Source organism: Triticum dicoccoides, chromosome 7B, assembly GCF_002162155.2.
Source record: "Triticum dicoccoides isolate Atlit2015 ecotype Zavitan chromosome 7B, WEW_v2.0, whole genome shotgun sequence".
Lineage (NCBI taxonomy): Eukaryota > Viridiplantae > Streptophyta > Magnoliopsida > Poales > Poaceae > Triticum > Triticum dicoccoides.
In genome coordinates, this window is record NC_041393.1 from 581,602,431 (window position 1) to 581,625,227 (window position 22,797).

Sequence of the window (22,797 nt, forward strand, 5' to 3'; positions counted from 1 at the left end):
CCGCTTTGCTCAGCCCCTCTTATAGCGTTGCTAGTTGCAGGTGAAGTTGAAGATTGCTCCATGGTGGACAGGATTTTGGTTGGGATATCACAATATCTCTTATATTATTAATGCATCTATATACTTGGTAAAGGGTGGAAGGCTCGGCCTTATGCCTGGTGTTTTGTTCCACTCTTGCCGCCCTAGTTTCCATCATACCGGTGTTATGTTCCCGGATTTTGCGTTCCTTACGCGGTCGGGTGATTTATGGGACCCCCTTGACAGTTCGCTTTGAATAAAACTCCTCCAGCAAGGCCCAACCTTGGTTTTACCATTTGCCTCACCACCACCTACCTTTTCCCTTGGGAGTCGCTCTCTCGAGGGTCATCTTTATTTCAGCCCCCCCCCCGGGCCAGTGCTTGTCTAAGTGTTGGTCCGAACTAGAGCCCTTTGCAGCGCCCCCTCAGGGAAACTTGAGGTCTGGTTTTAGTTGTACGGATTGCTCATCCGGTTTTTCCCTGAGAACGAGATATGTGCAACTCCTATCAGGATGTCGGCGCATCGGGCGGTCTTGCTGGTCTTGTTTTACCATTGTCGAAATGTCTTGTAAACCGGGATTCCGAGTCTGATCGGGTCTTCCTAGGAGAAGGTCTATACCTTTGTTGATCGCGAGAGCTTGTCATGGGCTAAGTTGGGACAACCCTGCAGGGTATAATCTTTCGAAAGCCGTGCCTGCGGTTATAGGCAGATGGGAATTTGTTAATGTCCGGTTGTAGATAACTTGACACCAGCTCCGAATTAAAACGCATCAACCGCGTGTGTAGCCGTGATGGTCTCTTCTCCGCGGAGTCCGGGAAGTGAACACGGTTTCTGGGTTATGTTTGACATAAGTAGGAGTTCAGGATCACTTCTTGATCATTACTAGTTGACGACCGTTCTGCTTGCTCTCTTCTCGCTCTTATTTGCGTATGTTAGCCACCATATGATGCTTAGTCGCTGCTGCAGCCTCACCACTTTACCCCTTCCTTTTCCCTGTAAGCTTTGCTAGTCTTAATACCCATGGTAATGGGATTGCTGAGTCCTTGTGGCTCACAGATTACTACACCAACAGTTGCAGGTACAGGTTATGCGATGATCATGACGCGAGAGCGATGCTTGCTTGCGTTGAGTTCTTCTTCTGCGTCTTCGATCATGGGATAGGTTCCAGGTCGGCAGCCTGGGCTAGCAGGGTGGATGTCGTTTGAGTTTCTGTTTGTGTTTCATCCGTAGTCGGATGATGCTCTTATGTATTGTGATGTGTATTCGTGTGGCATTGTATGCCTTATGTATGTATCCCCATCTATTATGTAATGTTGATGTAATGATATCCACCTTGCAAAAGCGTTTCAATATGCGGGTCTATCCTTGGTGGGACCTTCGAGTTCCTTTTGGATAGGGTCGCATATTGGGCGTGACATCTATAAACCAAAAATACCAAAAATACTTACTTTATCGCTTATCTATCTCTATAATATCTCACTTTTGCAAGTAGCCATGAAGGGATTGACAACCCCTTTATCGAATTGGGTGCAAGTTTGTTTGATTGTTTGTGCATGTATTCGGTGATTTGTGTGTTATCTCCTACTGGATTGATACCTCGGTTCTCAAACTGAGGGAAATACTTATTTCTACTTTGTTGCACCAACCTTTCCTCTTCAAGGGAAAAACCAACGCAAGCTCAAGAAGTAGCAAATCATTGTACCGGAACCTTAGATTGGTACTTGTGGATGACTAGTAGTGTCGATTACATCTTGTAGTTGATTACTATATGGTTTATTTGGTGGAAGATTATATGTTCAGATCCTTTATGCTATTTAATACCCCTCTGATCTTGAGCATGATTATCATTTGTGAGTAGTTACTTTTTTCTTGAGGTGACGGGAGAAGTCACGTTGCAAGTAATTTGTGCACTTGATATGTGTTCAATATTTTGAGTATATGTATGTTGTGATTCCCTTGGTGGTGTCATGTGAATGTCGACTACATGGCACTTCACCTTATTAGGGCCTAAGGGAATGCATTGTGGAGCAGTTATTAGATGATGGGTTGCTAGAGTGAAGGAAGCTTAAACCCTAGTTTATGCGCTACTTCGTAAGGGACCGATTTGGATAAAAATGTTTAATGCTATGGTTAGATTTTATCTTAATGCTTTTCTTGTAGTTGTGGATGCTTCCGAGGGGGTTAATCATAAGCATGAGGTTTTTTCAAGTAATAACAACACCTAAGCCCAGATCCACCCACATATCAAATTATCAAAGTAGCGAACACGAATCAAGCCAACATAACAAAAGTGACATGGCGAAATTCCCGTGTACCCTCAAGAACGCTTTGCTTATTATAAGAGACTGCTTTAGCCTGGCCTTTGCCACAAAAGGATAGGGCTACCTTGTGCACATTATTTATCATTACCGTTACTTGCTCGTTACAAATTACCTTGCTATCAAACTACCTGTTACCGACAATTTCAGTTCTTGCAGAAAATACCTTGCTGAAAACCACTTGTCATTTCCTTCGACTCCTCGTTGGGTACGACACTCTTACTTATCAAAAGGACTATGATTGATCCCCTATACTTGTGGGTCATCAAGGCTCTTTTCTTGCGCCGTTGCCCGGGACTGAAGCGCTCTTGGTAAGTGGAAATTGGTAAGGAAAAATTATTACTACGTGCTGAAATTTATAGTCACTTGTTACTATGGAGAATCATCCTTTGAGGGGTTTGTTCGGGGTATCTTTGTAACAGCCTGGATTTTGGCCCTTTTCTTTCTTTTGATTTGTTTGCTTTTTGCTCTGTTTTTCTTTTTGGAGTGGTTCTATGGCCTTGCCACCCGGGAAATCATCCTATATTGCGCATCTGGGAGGCATATAGTTACGGCGTATGCGCATTTTTTAAATAAAAATAGAAAAACAAAACTGAATAACGAAAATAAAATAAAATTTCATATAGACATATTATATATCGAAGTTTTCAGAAAACAATTTTCTAAAATATGAACATATTTTTAGCGGCAAATAAATTCCACAAAATTCAAATAAACTGAACAGTGCTACGGTTGCAATAAAACCCAATAAAATCATTTCTAAATACCAAAACGATTTCAAATTTATTTTTCTCCAATTTTCTAATGTAGGGAATCATTTTACCCTATTTTCCATATATTTTATTTTTGGAGAAAAATAATTGGAATAAAGCCCAAATAACTCCAAATTGAAAATAATTTCAAAGGGACTTTGAATTTGATTCTTTTAAACTTCCAACTCATATTTCATATGATTTGAAGAAGTCATTTTATCTTCTCTCATGAAAATCATTGAGTTGCATAAAGTTTCTGAATTGGAAATATTTCCAAATGAAAATCAAAATCTTTTCAAAACCTTTTTCATTTATAATGGAAGAATTCAAGTCATCTTCTCTCTAGGGTTTTGTATTTGAAAAGAATTTGAATTCGTGCAGATCCTAAATGCAAGGTGAAAGTTTGGGAAAGTCATTTCATTCCCTCTCATTTAACTTAAAGAAAGTTTCAAATTTCAGTCAATTTCACACAAACAACCACACCAGAATCAAACAAACAATCAAAACTATTTATTTAAAATAATATTCCAAACTTTAGAATTTTGGGATGTTACAAACCTGCCACCCTTAAAATGAATCTCGCCCTCGAGATTCGGAGAGGCTAGCAAGAATTAGGTTGGGTTTGGGGGTCTCCTCAAAATCCATTGATCATCACAAAGGGTCTGGGGTGCTACCACTCTTAGAAACATGGTTACGGTTCCATAAAAACTCATATACTATATCCTTATTGTTGATAGTGTCGATCTTCTCAGATCTCCAGGATAATTCCTTCTCTGGGCTCTTCCGATAGTGGCATAACCTTTATCCTCAATTCTTCTATCCTTTTATCCTGCTAAGGTTCTTCCAAGACTGGGTCTTCTTAGCTGACAAGTCTGGCACCAATACTAAATAACTATCGATATCTCATGGTGGTCATCAAACAATTTGACTGGGCTGAACTTCGCCTATGACCTACGATTGGCAACAACTGCCTTGTACAAGTGAAAATTGTCATACCATTGTAAGGTTCAATCTGGCTTAATATCGTCGTCTCTCTACTATAGGTAAGTCACTCAGATTTACCATCCCACATAGCAAGGCAAATAATAAGAGTAAGTCGGTATGGTGATCAATCCATCCTGCACCCAAATCATTACCTTGTATATGGTTTAGAGAATCGCGTATTCTAACACTCGGTCATCCTCACAAGCATTGCAGAATTTCTCTTGTCCCTGAACTAAGTTTGGATAAATCCATTGATTCTGCAAGCCAAACAAACATTTACCGTTTCTTCACAACTCTCAGGTTTTGCGTTACTCCTATAGGATCGTATGTTGATAAAGTCGTAACTCCTTCCCGGGTTTTTCCCTCAGCAAGAGTGTGCTTGCTTCTTGGAAGGTCCTGGGGCATGTGGGTTATGGCCTATCTCATCACTTGTAAACCTTGGACTCATCATCAAGGGCAACTGATCATTATTCCAACTTCCAGCTTTCCAGCATTCTTAAATCCATCCAATTGTACTATCTCCTTTCCTTCTATTGGTACCAAACTAAGACGTGATTACTCAGACTCATCATGGACTTACAATTGCTCCATATTACCAACATTATACCTCCTTTATATCCAATAGTACTTCATCCCTTCATACTCTTGGATACCCCACATACCGAGACAAAATTTGTACTTATTTTGTCCGAAGTCCCCTCCGTGGAATATCACTATCCTTTCCAGGGGTCAAGTGTCCTCACAGGGTACTACTACCCTTGAAATGCACAAATTCTTCCATAGACCATATTTGTCATATCCTCAAAAATGGTCAAAATCTTCCTTCATATAGTCACTACTCATAAAATTGAAATCAGTACCAACGATGCTAACTTTATTGATTCTCAAATCATTACAATCTCCTGCATTTCCATTACATGCCTCAACTCAACATGACAATATAAAAGAATTGTTCCCACTACATCTACTATATTCCTCACAGACTCAACTATTTAACACAAATATCCTCATTGGGACAATCTCTGGCAAAGTGCCACGCTTCATTACAGCATAAACATACTACTTCTGACGAGTCTTAAGGTTTCCTTGTGATTACATAGCCTCCTTGGGTCCTCGGCTTCCTTTTTGGGCAACTGCTGAAGTAGTGCCCTGAATCTTTGCACCTGAAACATGTGATATGACTCAGGTCCTTCTTTGTAGAAATTGGGTTGTTCCTGGAATTCAATCAATTTCTCTTCCTGGACTTTTTCGTGCCAATTAGGGCTTCTATTTCCTGTGGGTCAAACTCTACTTCCACTATCGTGAATGCTACTAGATCCCCCTTCAGACAATTCTGGGAGATGTGTCCTTCTTCTCCACATGAATAGCATGACTTGGTGTAGGGTTTAATTGGGTCTTCTTCGAGTGTGTCCTCCACCTCTTCTTTCATCACGGATTCTTCTAAAGTTTCCTTGAGGGCTCCTTTCATTGCTTGTTTCTTCTGCTGGATGGTTCTTTGTACCATGGGGTAAATGTGACACTAAGCAGGGTAGTGGGTAGTCCCTTCAGACAAGAAATAAGTAATCTGCCTAGTTGGGCATTCTTCATCTGGGTGACTTTCTTAACAATGAGGGCATCCATCCTTGTGCTCCTTCTAGGTATGTCCTATTTCTCTGCAAATCTTGCATGCACAAGGCTTCTTCATATCATTTCCATAAGGCTTCAATTCGGGGATGCAAGCAAAGTCAACTTAAATTCTTCCCAAGAGGTTACTCTTTGCCATCCATTGAGGGTTTGGTACATCCTCCACCAAGTAGCAGCACCTCTTTCAAAACACTGAAGAGCATGCTGGGGCATATCCTTTCCGGCTATAGTGTTATTCTTAATGTGATCTTCCATTTTCTGAATCCATCAATCCATCTCCAATTGAGTCAACAATCTCGGTAATACATGTCCATCTTCATTCATCATCTTTTGGGTTCAAGGGTTTTGGGATGAGATACGGGAGAGATGGAGAGGGATACACACAATACAAACAATAGTTTTGAAGAGATAGATTTTATTTTTGTGGCAGTCGGAAAAACATCAAAAAGATGACAGCTCACAATCATCGCATCTAACATAGGTATATAACAAGGTTTGGTCTTCTAAAGGTCCATAAATCTTCAAAGTCGTCCAACTCTTCAAATCTTCAGAGTATCTTGAGGTTTTGCTCTTCTAGCTTGGCTACTTTTAGCTTCTAGGTTCTGAGCTCTTTACAAAATGCTTCCTTGTCGAATAAGGCTTCCTGAAGGACCATCTTAAAATTCTTGAGGCAATACTCTAGATCCTGGTGATACACTGAAAGGGATCGAGAAGAGGTGTCTAGAGGGGGGGGGGGATTAGACACTATGTACCAAAGTTGCAATTTTCAAATTCTTTAAGTTTAAGTGGAGTTTTAGCACAAGCTTAACAATCACAAGCCATATCAAGCAAGCATGCAAAGAGTATATGTAACGCCCTTGATTCAATCGTACACTAATCATACACGCAAATGTGTATGATCAAGATCAAGGACTCACGGGAAGATATCACAACACAACTCTAGACACAAATCAAAATAATACAAGCATTATATTACAAGCCAGGGGCCTCGAGGGCTCGAATACATAAGCTCGAATACACAAGAGTCAGCGGAAGCAACAATATCTGAGTACAGACATAAGTTAGACAAGTTTGCCTTAAGAAGGCTAGCACAAAAGCATCTACGATCGAAAAGGCAAGGCCTCCTGCCTGGGAGCCTCCTAACTACTCCTGGTCGTCGGCGGTCTTCACGTAGTAGTAGACACCCTCGTGGTAGTAATAGTCGTCAAAGATGTCATCTAGCTCCTGGACTCTGTCATCTGGTTGCGTCATCCGAGAAGAATGGAAAAGGGGAAAAGGAGGGAGCAAAGCAACCGTGAGTACTCATCCAAAGTACTCGCAAGCAAGGATCTACACTACAGATGCAACATTATCAAAGGAAGGCTGTATATGTGGACTGGGCTGGAGAAATGCCAGAATAGAGAGAAGGCCTAGTCCTATCGAAGACTAGCATCTTCTGGAAACCACCATCTTGCAGCAACAGGAGGGAGTAGAGTAGCATAAAGTAAAGTAGTAGTAGTGGTGTTATCAACCTCGGCCAGAGATCCTTTCTCGATTCCCTGCGAGAAAGCAATCCGAGAGCCATACTATCCAGTTATCACCTCATCACAATCCAATTCTCATCACAAGTATCCAGTTCTAGTTGTATCAATCGGGATACAACTCCAAGTGTCCGTTACCGTAGGACAGGCTATCGAAAGATGTTTTCTTCCCTGCAGGGGTGCACCAACTTACCCACCACGCTCGATTAACTCCGGCCGGACACACTTTCCTGGGTCATGCCCGGCCTCGGCCAAACAATACGCCGCAACCCAACCTAGGCTTAATAGAGAGGTCAGCACGCCGGACTAAACCTATGCCCCCAGGGGTCGTGGGCCATCTCCCCGGGAACTCCTGCACGTTGCGTGGGTGGCCGGTGAGCAGACTTAGCTACCTCCTTAAAAAAAGGTAGGTGCTTACGTAGTCCAACCCGGCGCGCCCCGCTCAGTCGCTGACGTCTATTAAGCTTCGGCTGATGTATACGACGCAGAACGCCCATACTATGCCCACGTGATGGTTAGTGCTATCGGGCCAGAGGCCCCTCGGATCAAATATCCAAATCGTAGTGGATTTGGAACGCGTGGTAACAAGCAGAGACTCACGAAAGATGTGACCCCACTGCCCCGTCTCGAGGACTTGCGACAAGGGCTAAGAATGCCGACCACGCCTCGTAATTATCTCACGGGCACCTTCCAGGTCAACCCGACTCCTCATCACTCGCAATTATGCTCGCGCGGGCACCCCTCAGGGTCGACCCATCTTTAGTAACATGGTTCAATGTAAAGTCACAGTAACCACAGTAACCGTGTGTCCAAACATCAAGGGGAAAACCCTAGGAATCACCCCCGGTGAATTTCACTCGATGTAATCATCAAGGTGAACGTAAGAGGAATCACCCCCGAGGTTCACACTTGAGGGGTTGCACGACAGAGTCGTATCGGAAGTGGTTAAGGCGGAATCACCCTCGATGACCACGACCGAATAGCTACACTACAGGGTTAACATTGGAAGTGCTGTAGAGGTCTCACCCTCGGCACTCCATAGTAACCCAGCAGTGTCGAGCAACTAAGGGGAAAGTGATGTGCGGTGCCGGGGCCTGGTCTTCGATCCCGTTGATCGGGTCTTCGATGATGAAGCAGGGGCAATAAGCACAAGGTGGGGGTCACTGATGGATCACTACTCAACCTATACTAAACAGTTTAGGATAAGCAGGTAAGTAACAACAACAGGTTAAAATAAATAGGCTATGCATCAGAATAGGAGCAAACAATAACAGTAGCAAAATCTAATGCAAGCATGAGAGAATGGAATGGGCGATATCGGGATGATCAAAGGGGGGCTTGCCTGGTTGCTCTGGTAAGGAGGGGTCGTCGTCGACGTAGTCGATCACAGGGGCAGCATCGGTCTCGGGGTCTACCGGGGAGAAGAGGGGGAAGAAACAGTAAATATAAAGTAAACATAGCATAACAGGACAAGAAGCAGAGCTAGACATGTTCTAACGTGGTGCTACACGATACCGGCGAGGGGGGGGGGAAGTCAACCGGGAATGTTTTCCCGGTTCCGGACCTGTTTTAGACAAATGACCAGAGGCGGAAAGTTCCATGTCCAGCATGCTAGGGGCATGTGACAGATGAACGGACCGCGTATTCGAATTCGTTGGATTTTTCTGAGCAACTTTCATATAGAAAACATTTTCATCTGAGCAACGGTTTAAGTTCTATGAATTTTTAAAGTTTAAACAATATTCTGGAATTAACTAAATTAACAAAAATAAAAATATGACATCAGCATGACGTGCTGATGACGTGAGCAGTCAGTAGACTCGCTGACCAGGTCAAACTGACCTGTGGGTCCAGTGGGACCCACCGATCATAGAGAGAGAACTAATTGAGTTCATTTTAATTAAGCAGAGCTAATTAAGGGGGGTGGGCCCCGGGTGTCAGTGGCTGCTTAGGTTAATTTACCATTTTAAATTGCACTAAAGTTAATTAGCGAGTGGGGCCCGCCTGTCATTGACAAGGGACGCCGAGTCAGCAAAGTTGACTGAGTCAACTTAGTCAACAGGGGCCCGCAGGGCCCGCTGGCAGTGACCCGGGGGTGGCCCTGACCGGCCATGTTGGCAGGGCGCCGGAGAAGGCTCCGGCGACCTCTCCCGCGGCGGCACGACGCCGGAGACGGTCGGGATTCGCTTCCAGGGGGCCAACACGGGCGCGGGCGGGCGCGTTCGAATGGGGAGAGCCGGCCGCGTCGCGTGGTGAGGCCGACCGGAGCTGGAGCTGCCGGAAACAGCGCCGACGATGAGTGGAGGCGGTGGTGGCGTTCGGGCTTCGACGGGGACGGCACTGCGGCGCGTAAACAAGTATACGAAAAGGGTTGGGGCTGTCTACGCGACGCGGTGTTCATGGCGGTGGCGCGCACGGTACCAAAAGGTCACCGTGGCCACGCCGGAGACGAGCGCGGGCAGCGGCGAGCTCGGTTGCAAGGGGGACGACAACTACACATGCAGAGAGGGGAAGGGAAGAGGGGTTCGGTGCGGCGGCTTACGATGCGGCTCACGGTGGCCCTTGGATGCTTAGGAGCGTAACGGGTTGACGGAGTTGGCGAGGGACGAAGCAGAGGAGCTCCGGCGATCCACAGCGGTCGTCCGCTCGATCCGGGCGATGTAGTGCCCTCCGGCTCGGCCGCGAGGCCGGGGAAGAGGAAGAAGACGTCTACGGTGCTTGTGGACATGTCAGGAGGACGAGACGACTTCGGTGGCCGTGGTGACAACGGAGGATGGCCGCGGGCGTGCTCGGGTCAGAGAGAGGGGTATGAGCGAGCGAGGAAGACAGAAGGGGGAAATGGCGAGGCGTCCAAGGGGAGTGGATGTGGAGGTAGGTGAGGGGGAGGTCTCGAGGCGTCGCCCTTATCCTCTCCGCGGCGCCTGTAGTGGCGTGGCCAGCGAGGTGGTTCGGCGGCGACGTGCGCGCGCGGTCGCTCGCATAGTGGGGGAGGTGGAAGACGACAGGGGGGAGTGGGCCGGCCTAGCATGGGCCAGTTGGATCGGGTGGGCCGAAGCCCAAGGGGAGGCCAGGGGCCCTCCCACCCCTTTTCTTCTTTTTTTGTTTTTCTTTTTCCAGCAGCTTTTGCCTTTTCTTTTTATCCAATAATGAATTTGCAAAATCATGCCACTAGCCAAAACAATTCCAAAGAATTAAAGTGCACTGCCACAAAAAGGTTGGGAGGCTTTTGGAATAGTTGCCAATTTTATAAATTAAAAAGGGCATTTAATTTATTGCTTAGGTCACTGTTTTAAGTAGCTTAGGCCACTTAAACCTTTTGCAAAAATGTTGGTTCACCACCAATATTAGTTGTGGAATATTCGGCACATGATGAACATTTTTTTGTTCATGTCTCGGCATTTTGAATTTCACACAGAATTTGAATTTGAATTCAACTGGAATGTGAAAGAACATGAGATAATAATGATCAGGCACAGGTTTAGCAAAAAGATTAACTTAACCCCAGGGGTTACTGTACCATCATTACACCGGGGTGTTACAACTCTCCTCCTCTAAAAGAAATTCTCGTCCCGAGAATTAAGAGGTAGAAGGGAACAGGTTGGGGTATTCAGCACGGAGGTTATCCTCGCATTCCCAAGTGGCTTCATCTTTAGAATGATTCGACCATTGCACCTTGAGGAACTTGGTAACTGTCGGGGAAACTGATCCACGAACACCTATGGGACCGGCGGACCGAGCCCCTTTCGGTTCGGCGGGGTGCGGAGGTCGCACGAAGAGCAGATCAAGGCGAAGCACACGAGCAGTTTACCCAGCTTCGGAGCTCTCCGGAGAGATAATACTCCTACTGCTGCATGTCTGAGTGTATTGAGCTCTTGCTCAGGAGCGCTGAGTGCTACAGTACACACCAGCTGCTAACAAGACCGAGCGTGAGTGTTTTGTGGCCTTCGGAACCTTCCGAACCCCCCTCTACGTTGCGCATGGGCCTCCTTTTATATGCTCAAGGGGTCACCGACAGGTGGCAACGTAGACAAGGGTAAATGGAAAAGGACTTGCGGTTCGTACAACAACCTGTACAGTGTATCATACCTAACCCTGACGGCAGGGGACAAAGGCATTAAATGCCCGTCTACGTCGCCCAAATAGTGCAAACAGGGACCGTCAGGGACGCCACCGATCGCCACGATGGCAATCTTGTCAGCGCCGCTTGCCACCGCACACCGCTGGCTGCACAGCCTCTCGCCACGCGCGCCTGGAAAGGCCGCAGGGCGACACGTTGGTGGATGCGCTGGAGCGTAGGTACAGGGTGGTAGCGTGCCGCGGCAAGTGCCTTGCCGCGGTCGTTGTCTTGTCGCATTCGGAAGCTTGTCGCTCCCCGGGCCTTGCCGGGACGCGTGGCGCGTCGCGGCAAATTCCTTGAGATGCCTTGGTGGGCCTTCCCGGCAAGCTCCTCTTGCCGGGGCCTTGTCTCCTTGGCTTGGATACTTTGCTCTTATGCCTTGGTTGGCCTTCCCGGCAAGCTCCTCTTGCCGGGGCCTTGTCTCCTTGGCTCAGATACTTTGTTCTTGAATGGCTCCACAGGAACCGCGGAGGACCTTGGCGGTCACCCGGCAAGCCTTGCCGCGGGTGGCTGCAACTGCCCGTGCACAAGTTCGGGATACTAGGGTACCCCTACTCTAGTACACCGACAGGAGCCCCCAGGCCTGGGCGACACAAGCTGCCGAGCGCTGTTGGGCCAGGCCCAAAATAGGGCATGGGAACGCGCGGCCTGGGTTACGCCGTATCTTTCTCCGTATCCACCGCGCCCTCCCCCAACAGCACGCGTCGAATGCGGCGTCGTAGGAGAGATCGTGGGTGGTTTCTTTATTCGGAAATACGAAACGTCCGCCCCCTCCCCCTTTATAAGCAGGGGAAATAGGGGTAGTTCGCCCATCTTGCCGGTTGTTACTCCAATTTCACAAGTCTCCGCCACTCCCCTCTTCTTCTCGAAGCTGAAAGAGAGCAGCGCTCCGCCCCCCATTGCCACCAGCACCACCAATGCCGTCGATCTCCCCCACCACCTCCGTCATGGCTCCGAAAGCCGACAAGGGAAAGGGCGTGAAATCGGCCGAGGCGCAGCGGCTCGCGGCGCTGAGGAAGGAGCGGGCCATCTTCCCCCCTTAGCTCGGCGCGAAAGAGCTGAGGGAGTACTACTACCACTTCTGGTCGACGGAGACTCGAGCGCATCCGCGCACGAAGGTACTCCCCGCTGCCGCTTCGGAACTGGCTCTGACCGGGTACCCCTTCTTCGCGCTGTTCTTCTACTGCGGGCTCTGCCCGCCTTCTCTGAATTCTTCTGTGACATCATGAACACCTACGGGTTCCGCCTCCTTGACTTCACCCCCAATGCCGTTCTGACGATGGCAATTTTCGCACATCTCTGCGAAAACTTTGTCGGAGTCCATCCAAACGTAGCTCTTTTCCGCCACTTCTTTATGCCCCGAGTCGAGAGAGGAGAGCCTTTAGCCGGCGGAATCGCCTGGATCTCGAGAGCTGGCAAGAAGGAGACTTATCTGAAGGGAGAGCTCCGCAGCAAGTGGGAGGAATGGAGAGCAGACTGGTGTTGGATTGTTGAGGAGAACCCGCAGCCATTTACCACCCTGCGACAAACCCCAATAGCGCACGGCAACGATTGGAGCAACGTGGCCCAGAAGATGATAGGATGAAGATTGCCGTCACCCGGATCCTTCGCCTCAGGCTTGCCGGGCTCACCGTAGGCGCCGTTGGCGCAGATTTTCTTCGCCACCGCATCGCCCCCTTGCAGGAGAGGAGGAGACCCGCCTGGGAGTTCCAGAACTCGGCAGATATCATGAGGCTGCGCCCGGGCCTCAACTTCAACTTCACTGTCCTGGAGCTGGAAGCGATGCTCCTGGAACTGTTCAAGCGCGATCCTCAACATCCATTCATGTTGCCGAGGGGCGTCGTTCCACTGTGCAACAACTCTTCGCTCGACCGCATCCGTGCAATGATGCCCCTGTGCGACTCGCATGGAATTGTCCCAACTTGGCAAGAGCCGGCAGACGCTGTCGTGCAGGAGTTCTTTGACAGCTTGGCGGAAGTGGCCGTCCGCTCCGATGAACAAAAAAGCCTCACCCGCGACACCACCGATGCGGAGATGCAGCGCATCGCCACCAGGCTGGAAGAGGCGGCGGCAGCAGCTGCCGCGGGCGAGTTTGGATTCACCGTGGAGGAGGCAGAGGCAGCAGAGGCGGCAAGCCTTGCCGAGCGCGAGGAGTTTTCCGGTGAGGAAGAGCTTGTCGGGCCCGAAGAGGAGCCGAGCGAGCCTGGCGAGGGAGAGCTTGTCGGGCTCGAACCTTCACGCAGCTCGTCGCAAGTAGAGCCCCCAGCTCCACCAAGAAGGCATCTCCGCAAGGCCCGGGACGTAGCGGAGCGGCAGACGAGTCAACAGCAGCCGTGCCGCTCGACACGCTCTACCGCGGCAAGCAGTGTTGCCGCGGGAGCGCCTCAAGCCGCTGCGGCAACTGGGGCGGGGTCTTCCCGGTCCACCGCTACTGCTCCTGCCAAGCGGACAAGGGAACCTACTCCTCCGCCTCGTCGCACCGGAAGCGAGCCGGACTTCGATCTCTCCGCGCTCAGCTCCGACGAGGAAGAGGAAGAGTAAGATTCTTTGCTGTACTTGTAGTTCTTCACTTTTGTTGTTTTGTCTTGTATCTGACTTGCTTCCTTCTGAACCCATTCCTTTTCAGGACGCTGGCCCAGAGAGCGGTGAAGAGAGCCAAGGTCTCGGTGATTGTCATCGAGGACGAACCCACTGCGCCAGCCGAGGGTGCGTCCGAGACCACCTTGCCAGACCCGGCAACTACTCCCCAGATCAGCCCCCAGCGCAGACCCCAGCGTAAGTATATGGTTTACTTCTTGCTGTTAGGCGCACATGGGTGCTTTTTCTTTGTTGACATCTGACTTTGGCTTGTGTAGGAGCAGAGCAGCTTCACCAGGAGTGCCCGGAAGCCGCTCCCGAAATGCCTTCTGCTTCAACTACACCACCAAGGGAGAATTCTCCGGCAAGGGATCGCTCTCCGGCAAGGGAGAACTCTCCGGCAAGGGACAGTTCTCCGGCAAGGGACAGCACGAGTGACCCTCCGGTGGTTGAGACCACGACTGCAGGCCCTTGCACAGGTAATCCTCTTGCTTGAAAACTTCCCTTGGGTTCTTCTTCTTCTGGTTTTCTTTTTGAATGTTCGCTTGATTTCTCTCCCTTTTTCCGTTCGCCAGATCCATCTGCCATGGAGCCGATGGAAACCGAGGTCGCCAGCGAGGAGAACGCACGCAGCAGCGTTGACGACGCCATCACCACCGAAGGAGAGGCCGGCGCTGATGATCCTGCCGGCGAAGAGGCTGCCAAGGCTGCCGCCGTAGAAGCCGGCGAGGGATCCGGCGATCGCACTGACGGCCCCGAGGCCGCAGGAGCGCCAGGCGCTACGCTGACCACTGATCCCTCCGCCGCTGCTGCAACGCCAGGCTCCGAAGAGCCCCAGCCCGGCGCCTATCTGAAGGCCGGCGACGGCATCTTCATCAAGCTCCCCTGGGCTTCAAGCTCCAGGGCGCCGGTCGAAGGAGAGATGCTGGACGGAGAAGTACTTGCCTCCTCTAGGCTGAAGCTGGTTGACGCGCCAAGCAGCATCAGCGACGAGCCTGAGGAGGAGCGGCTGCTGCGGAAGCTGTTGTCGCTCTACCGCGCCCGACAAGCCATGCTGGTATCCCGAGAAGCGCTTGTCGCGAAGGCGGGAGTGGATATCGAGAAGCGCGCGGAGGAGCTCCGGGTTTTCAGGCGAGAAGTTCTCCGGCCTCTGGCAGAGGAGCGGGAACAAGTCGACGAGGAGCGGAAAGCCTTCCTCCTCGAGAAGGGCGAAGTTGAAGAGCAACAGCGACTTGCTGCCGAGAAGATATCTGCGTAGGAGGGTGAGTTGGCGCAGCGCAAGGTCAACCTTGACAGCCACGATGAGGAGCTTGCCGCGCGCGAGCAAACACTCAGCGGGGCTCTCAAGGAGGCGAAGGATGCTGCCGTAGCTGCCGAGGCCGCCAAGGAGGAGCTGGAGACGAAGGTGGCGCAGCTGGAGGCCGATCTCAAGGCGAGCGGCGATGAGCTTGCCGCGCTCAAGCGCGAGCGCGAGAAGGACGCCGCCGCTCATGGCGAGCTGCAAGGTCGTCTCGCTGAGAGGATCAAAGAGCTCAGCGCTGCCAAGGACTCCAATGCAGATCTGGAGTTGAAGCTGGCCACATTGACTCAGACGCTGGACGGCTCCAGGGAGCGGGAAGTGGCCTTGTCGGAGAAGATCAAGGCCGACGAGGCGCTGCTGGCGAATGCTGCTGCCGCCCAGAACACTTTTAGGGAGACCGTGGAGCACTGGACCGAGGGTCTTGTGAATGCTGCCGCGGCCATCGACAAGGAGCTGGCGCAGCTGGGGATGGAGGATTTCGGGTACTCCTCCGATGAGCACCTCCAGCCCAGTGCCAAGCTCAGCTTGTTCTTCGAAGGCGCGGCGACGGCTCTCCAGCGACTCCGGGAGAAGATCCCAAAGTAGCTGGCTGACGAGTCGTGCAAGATCTGCGCGGGAGCTCTCCAAAAGGTGCTGGTGAAGGTGGGCTTTCGCAATCTAGGCCTCAACCTCACCAACGTCCTCAGGTCCTTGCCGCCGGATGCCGATCTGGAAGCGCTCAAGGCCCTTGTTACACCCATTGTGGACAAGGTGAGCGGGATCAAGAGGGTTGAAGGCGATCGCGTAGATTAGGCCGCCCGTTTTCTCTTTTTCTTGTCGTTGCTGATCATGTTATGAGACAATCTGTTAGAGCTGCGACAAGCTATCTTGTAATATGACTCTATTTTAATTGCTATGTTATTTCCTTTACTTGGTTCCTTCCTTTGTATGTTTTTGCCCTACGCTATTAGGGAACTTGTCAGCGTAGGCACCCTTGCCACGAGCGCTGAGTGCGGAACGTCAGCAGCCTGCTGGCGGTGCCGCTGCCGACAAGAAACCTTGTCGCAACTAGTCGCAGCTCACTTAAGTTGTTGAGCGGACTCGAAACAAAGTAAGGGTGCAACTAGCTACGAGTTGGTTCCTCCGCGCACAGGTTTTCCATACAAAGCAAGGTCGTTCGAGGAAGATAACTTAAAATTTTTTAACTGATTGCTCAAACTTTGGCAACTTAGCTTTTCTGTCATTTGCTTTCCGGTAAGGTGAAACTTCCTTGAACGATGCCTGGTCCACACCATTATCTTCTCCTTCCCCCCCGGCAAACTTGTGGGCGAGGGAACCTTCCTTCCTTTGAGAAAGAGAAAGAAGAGAAAATAATGATACGGAGCCTTACGGCTCGTTATTGCTTACCGGTGGTAGGCGCTGCACAAGGTGTCAGATACATTCATGCAAAGAAAAGCAGAAAGCATGAAATTGACAAGAAGTGCGGAGCACATGAGCTTTACTTATGCACTGGATCTGCGCCCGGCTTTGTACAAAGGATTACGTGCAACATCGACAAGACTTGTACAAAAGGTGGTTGCCGGAACAGGTTCCGGCAACCGCGCATTACGGGTAAAACTTACAAAGATGTTCAATGTTCCAGGAGTTGCTCACCAGAATGCCATCTTCGGTCTCAAGGCGGACAGCGCCAGGCCTAGTGACTCGTTTCACCCGGTAAGGGCCTTCCCACTTCGGTGTCAACTTGTTGGAATTCTTGGCGGACTGAACGCGCTGAAGAACAAGGTCGCCTTCCTCGAGACTTCTGGCGCTAACTTTGCGGCTATGGTAGCGGCGCAAAGCTTGCTGGTATCGAGCAACTCGTACAGCGGCCAGAAGGCGATCCGAGTGTATTGAGCTCTTGCTCGGGATGTCGGGGAAACTAATCCACGAACACCTATGGGACCGGCGGACCGAGCCCCTTTCGGTTCGGCGGGGGGCGGAGGTTGCACGAAGAGCAGATCGAGGCGAAGCACACGAGCAGTTTACCCAGCTTCGGAGCTCTCCGAAGATATAATACTCCTACTGCTGCATGTCTGAGTGTATTGAACTCTTGCTCAGGAGCGCTGAGTGCTACAGTACACACCAGCTGCTAACAAGATCGAGCGTGAGTGTTTTCTGGCCTTCGGAACCTTCCGAACCCCCCTCTACGTTGCGCATGGGCCTCCTTTTATATGCTCAAGGGGTCACCGACAGGTGGCAACGTAGACAAGGGTAAAAATGGAAAAGGACTTGCGGTTGGTACAACAACCTGTATAGTGTATCATACCTAACCCTGACGGCAGGGGACAAAGGCATTAAATGCCCGTCTATGTCGCCCAAATAGTGCAAACAGGGACCGTCAGGGACGCCACCGCTCGCCACGATGGCAATCTTGTCAGCGCCGCTTGCCACCGCGCACCGCTGGCTGCACAGCCTCTCGCCACGCGCGCCTGGAAAGGCCCAGGGCGACACGTTGGTGGATGCGCTGGAGCGTAGGTACAGGGTGGTAGCATGCCGCGGCAAGTGCCTTGCCGCGGTCGTTGTCTTGTCGCGTCCGGAAGCTTGTCGCTCCCCGGGCCTTGCCGGGACGAGTGGCGCGTCGCGGCAAATTCCTTGAGATGCCTTGGTGGGCCTTCCCGGCAAGCTCCTCTTGCCGGGGCCTTGTCTCCTTGGCTTGGATACTTTGCTCTTATGCCTTGGTTGGCCTTCCCGGAAAGCTCCTCTTGCCGGGGCCTTGTCTCCTTGGCTTAGATACTTTGTTCTTGAATGGCTCCACAGGAACCGCGGAGGACCTTGGCGGTCAGCCGGCAAGCCTTGCCGCGGGTGGCTGCAACTGCCCGTGCACAAGTTCGGGATACTAGGGTACCCCTACTCTAGTACACCGACAGTAACCTTCTGGCGGGTTCGACGTTCAGCTTCATCAAGAATGCGGATCGGATGCTCTTTGTATGTGAGGTCATCTTGAATTTCAATCAATTCTGGATCCACTTCATGTTCTGGATCCTTGAAGCATCAACGAAGTTGCGACACGTGGAAGACGTCATGAACATGAGAGAACTGAGGTGGCAACTCCAATTGATAAGCCACCAGTCCACGACGGGCGAGAATGCAGAAGGGACCAATGTAGTGTGGAGCTAGCTTGCCCTTGACACCGAATCGATGAGTGCCTCTCAAAGAAGTGACACGCAGATAAGCTTGTTCACCAGGTTGATAAGTTGAACCCCAGTGTTTCCGGTCATAGTTGCTCTTCTAGCGGGACTGGGCCGCCTTGAGATTATCCCGGACAATGCGAACCTGCTCTTCATCTTGTTGAATAATATCCGGACCAATTAGTGTCCGTTCCCCAGTTTCTGACCAATTCAGAGGGGTTCGGCACTTACGTCCATAGAGCACTTCGAAGGGTGCCATCTTCAAGGTGTCTTTGATAGTTGTTGTTATAAGAGAACTCCGCATAAGGGAGAGATTCTTCCCACTTCTTGCCAAAAGAAATAACACATGCTCAAAGCATGTCTTTAAGAATTTGATTGACTCGCTCGACTTGGCCTTGGGTTGGGGATGATAAGTAGTGCTCCAGGTAATATGAGTTCCCATTGCCTCTTGGAAACTATCCCAGAACTTTGAAGTGAATATACTGCCATGGTCTGAACTGATCTCCTTTGGAATGCCGTGGAGTGACACAATTCTAGAGATATACAAGTTTGCTAATTGACTAGCAGTGATTGTCTCCTTGACTGGCAGAAAGTGAGCAACCTTCTAGAATTGGTCGATGACGACAAATATAGCATCGTTACCTTTCTGAGACTTGGGAAGGCCTGTGACGAAATCCATTTGGATCTTATCCCACTTCCATTCAGGAATCGGAAGCGGTTGTAGAAGTCCAGCCGGTTTCTGATGTTCTGCTTTGACGCGACGACAAATGTCACATTCTTCAATATATCGAGCAATGTCTTGCTTCATCATAGACCACCAGTACTTCTGACGAATGTCTAGATACATCTTGGTACTCCCTGGATGAATAGAGAGAGGGGTGTCATGCGCTTCTTTCATCACCTTCTCTGTCATAAGCTCAAACCGGGGTACTACAATACGATCTCTGAAGTATAAGGTTCCATCTTCACCAAGTGAGAAATCTCTGGATTTCTCTAATGCAAGATCCGTTTTCATCAAATCAACATGAGCATCTTTGGCTTGAGCGGACTTAATTGCTTTCAGCAGAGTTGGTTCCAAGACAAGGTTATTCAGAGAACCCAGTGGAACTAGTTGGAGGTTCAGCTTGCATAGCTCTTCATAAAGGTGGGGTTGAGCTTTGAAAACCATGTGATTGTTGCAATAAGACTTACGGCTCAGGGCATCGGCCATTACATTAGCCTTACCAGGGGTATAGGATATACCGCAGTTGTAGTCAGCAATAGCTTCCATCTATCGCTGCTGACGGAGGTTCAGATCTGGCTGAGTAAACAGGTACTTCAGACTCTGATGATCGGTGAAGATATCGCAAAGATTACCGAGAAGGTATTGTCGCCATAGCTTCAGTGCAAAGATAACCACAGCAAGCTCAAGGTCATGAACTGGGTAGTTCTCTTCATGAGGACGCACTTGACGGGAGGCATAAGCAATCACTCTGCGCTCTTGCATTAGGACACATCCTAATCCTTGTCGTGAGGCGTCGCATTAGATGACAAAGTCCTTGCGAGAATCAGGGGGAGCAAGCACTGGGGCAGAAGTCAGCTTGTCCTTGACTGTCTGGAAACTTTCCTGACATTTTTCAGTCCAATCAAACTTAACGCCTTTGTGTAGCAGATTGGTCAGTGGCTTGGCTATCTTGGAGAAGTTCTCGACAAAGCGGCGACAATAGCTGGCTAGTACGAGAAAGCTTCTGACTTGCTTGACAGTCTTCTGAGGGGTCCAGTCAAGAATAGCCTGAACGCGCTCTGGGTTGACGGCAATGCCATCCTTGGAGATGACATGACCAAGGTAGGTGACTTCGGGTAACCAGAATTCACACTTGGAATACTTGGCATAAAGTTGAAGTTATCGAAGCTTCTCCAGAACAAGACGAAGATGTTCAGCATGTTCCTCTTCATTCTTTGAATATACCAGTATATCATCCAGATAGACTACAACGAACTTGTCGAGGTAATCTATGAATATGTAATTCATCAGACGAGAGAATGTAGCTGGAGCATTGGTTAAGCCAAAGGACATAACTGTGTACTCGTAAGAACCATAACGAGTCACAAATGCGGTCTTTGGAATATCCTCTTCACGAACACGGATCTGGTGGTAACCCAACCTCAAGTCGAGTTTAGAGAATATCGATGAACCAGCCAGTTGATCGTACAGATCATTGATCCGAGGAAGGGGATATTTGTTCTGAATTGTAGCTTGGTTGATAGGACGATAGTCTTGGACCAAACGGTTCGTTCCGTCCTTCTTCTTGACAAAGAGAGAAGGTGCTCCCCAAGCAGAGGAACTTGGACGAATGAAACCCTTGCGAAGAGATTTTTCGATTTCCTCCTTAAGTTCAAGGAGCTCATGAGGCGGCATCTTGTAGGGTCGTTTGGCGATAGGAACGGTGCCTGGTTTCAAGTCGATGACGAACTCGACAGCCCAGGCAGGGGGTATTCCTGGAAGTTCTTCTGGAAATACATCTAGGAAGTCGCGAACAACTGGAATCTTTTCAATTCCCTCAAGAGGTGCTGCGTTCAACATTTGTGCTTCTGGAAATACATCTAGGAAGTCGCGAACAACTAGAAATCTTCTGAGCATAAATTTGTGCTTCAGCATTTTGAACAATCTGAGCATGGTAGCTTACTATCTCATCGGAAGGATGTAGGAGATGAACGACTTTGGTGGCGCAAACGATAGAGGCAGTATGTGCTTTCAACCATTCCATTCCCAGAATGAGGTCAATATTGGAAGACTCCAGAATAATGGGAGAAACATGAAATTCCAACCCTTCAATTTCAGAAGGGACGTCGCGACCAATCATGGTAGTTCGACACTGACCCGCAGGGGTGCGTACCACTATCAGAGTGTTCATGGGCTCGCATCGAATGTCATGTGCGTTTGCAAAATTTTCTGACATGAATGAATGTGATGCTCCTGAATCGAATAAAACAGAAGCTGGTACTGAATTAACAAGGAGAGTACCCATCACAGTAGCAGGCTGGTCTTGAGCTTCATTCAGATCAATGTGGTTAGCCTGCCCACAACCATAAGGTCGGGCATTGTTGCTGCGGGGTTGATTGTTACCACGACTAGCAGCAGGAAGAGCCAGTTGATTCTGATTCTAAGGACATTTCCTGGAGCGGTGACCTGGAAGGCCACACTTGAAGCATAGACCATTATTGGGATTGGGAGTAGGAGCTTGGGGTGGTACAACTCCAAGAGGCTGCCTCTCCGGTGGAGGAGGCAGACGAGGTGCAACATAGGACTGTCTTGGTGCAGGTGCAGTTGGGCGGTACATGTTGTGGGGGATCCATATCTGACGCTTCTGCGCTGACGGGCCCGAAGATGAGCCAGCGTCACGGCTACGCCTGAGGGATCCCTGGTGTTCCTGAAGACCAGTCTCAACCTAAATAGCCTTGTTCACCAAGGTGGCGAAGTCGGCAAAGTCAAGAACGAGCAGTGCTAGCTTGATATCTGGGTGAAGTCCATCACAAAACTTTTCTTGCCTATGAGCATCCGTTTCAATGTCTTCTTCAGCATAACGTGACAAGTCCAGATTTTCACGCTGATAAGCATCTACAGTCTTGTTGCCTTGGGTGAGGTTGCGGAACTCTCGCTTCTTCCTGTCCATGATTACCTATGGAATGAAGCGGGCACGGAAAGCGGCTTGGAAATCTGGCCAGGTGATGACCGTTCCAGCAGGTAGGGTACGCCTGTGGCTGTCCCACCATTGAGCAGCGGGACCCTTGAAGAAGAAGGATGTGAAGGTGACATAACTGGCAGGGGTAACACTAGCAGACTCCATTTCATACGTGATGTCTCGGAGCCAGTCATCAGCATCAAGGGGCTGAGTTGAGCTGCGGTAGATTGTTGGATTGAGGACCATGAAGTCCTGCAGAGTAACTAGGGCTGGCTGCTAGTTCATATTTGGACGAGGAAACTGAGCCATCATTCCTTCCATGAACTGGCGGTTCAGCTCAAACTGTTGCATCATTGCAGCAAAGAATTCGGGCGGTGGTGGATCGTTGCCACCATGGCCACGACCAGCCGGCCTAACCATCCTGCTAACATATAACAGGGGGGTAGTTCAGCATTGAGCATTTGCAAAGACAAGGATCATTCATGATGAAACAGGCATAATGAAAGAGGTACGATGGATACCACTTGGTAGTCAACACGACAGTGTGTGCACTATTCAAGTTGCTATTCTAAGGAATAACTATGGCTTATCCATCTTTGGGGTGAATGTGGTCACGGGATCCTAATGTTAGAGTTAGTAAATTCGTTTAACCCGAGTAGAAGAAAGATCAGAGTCCCAGAGTATAGACGAGGAGTAAAAGATCCTAATACCACCCAATGGCCACGTGGGCCCGTAAGACTCACATCCAATGTTAGTAAAAGTTTTGTAGTGACTAGACTC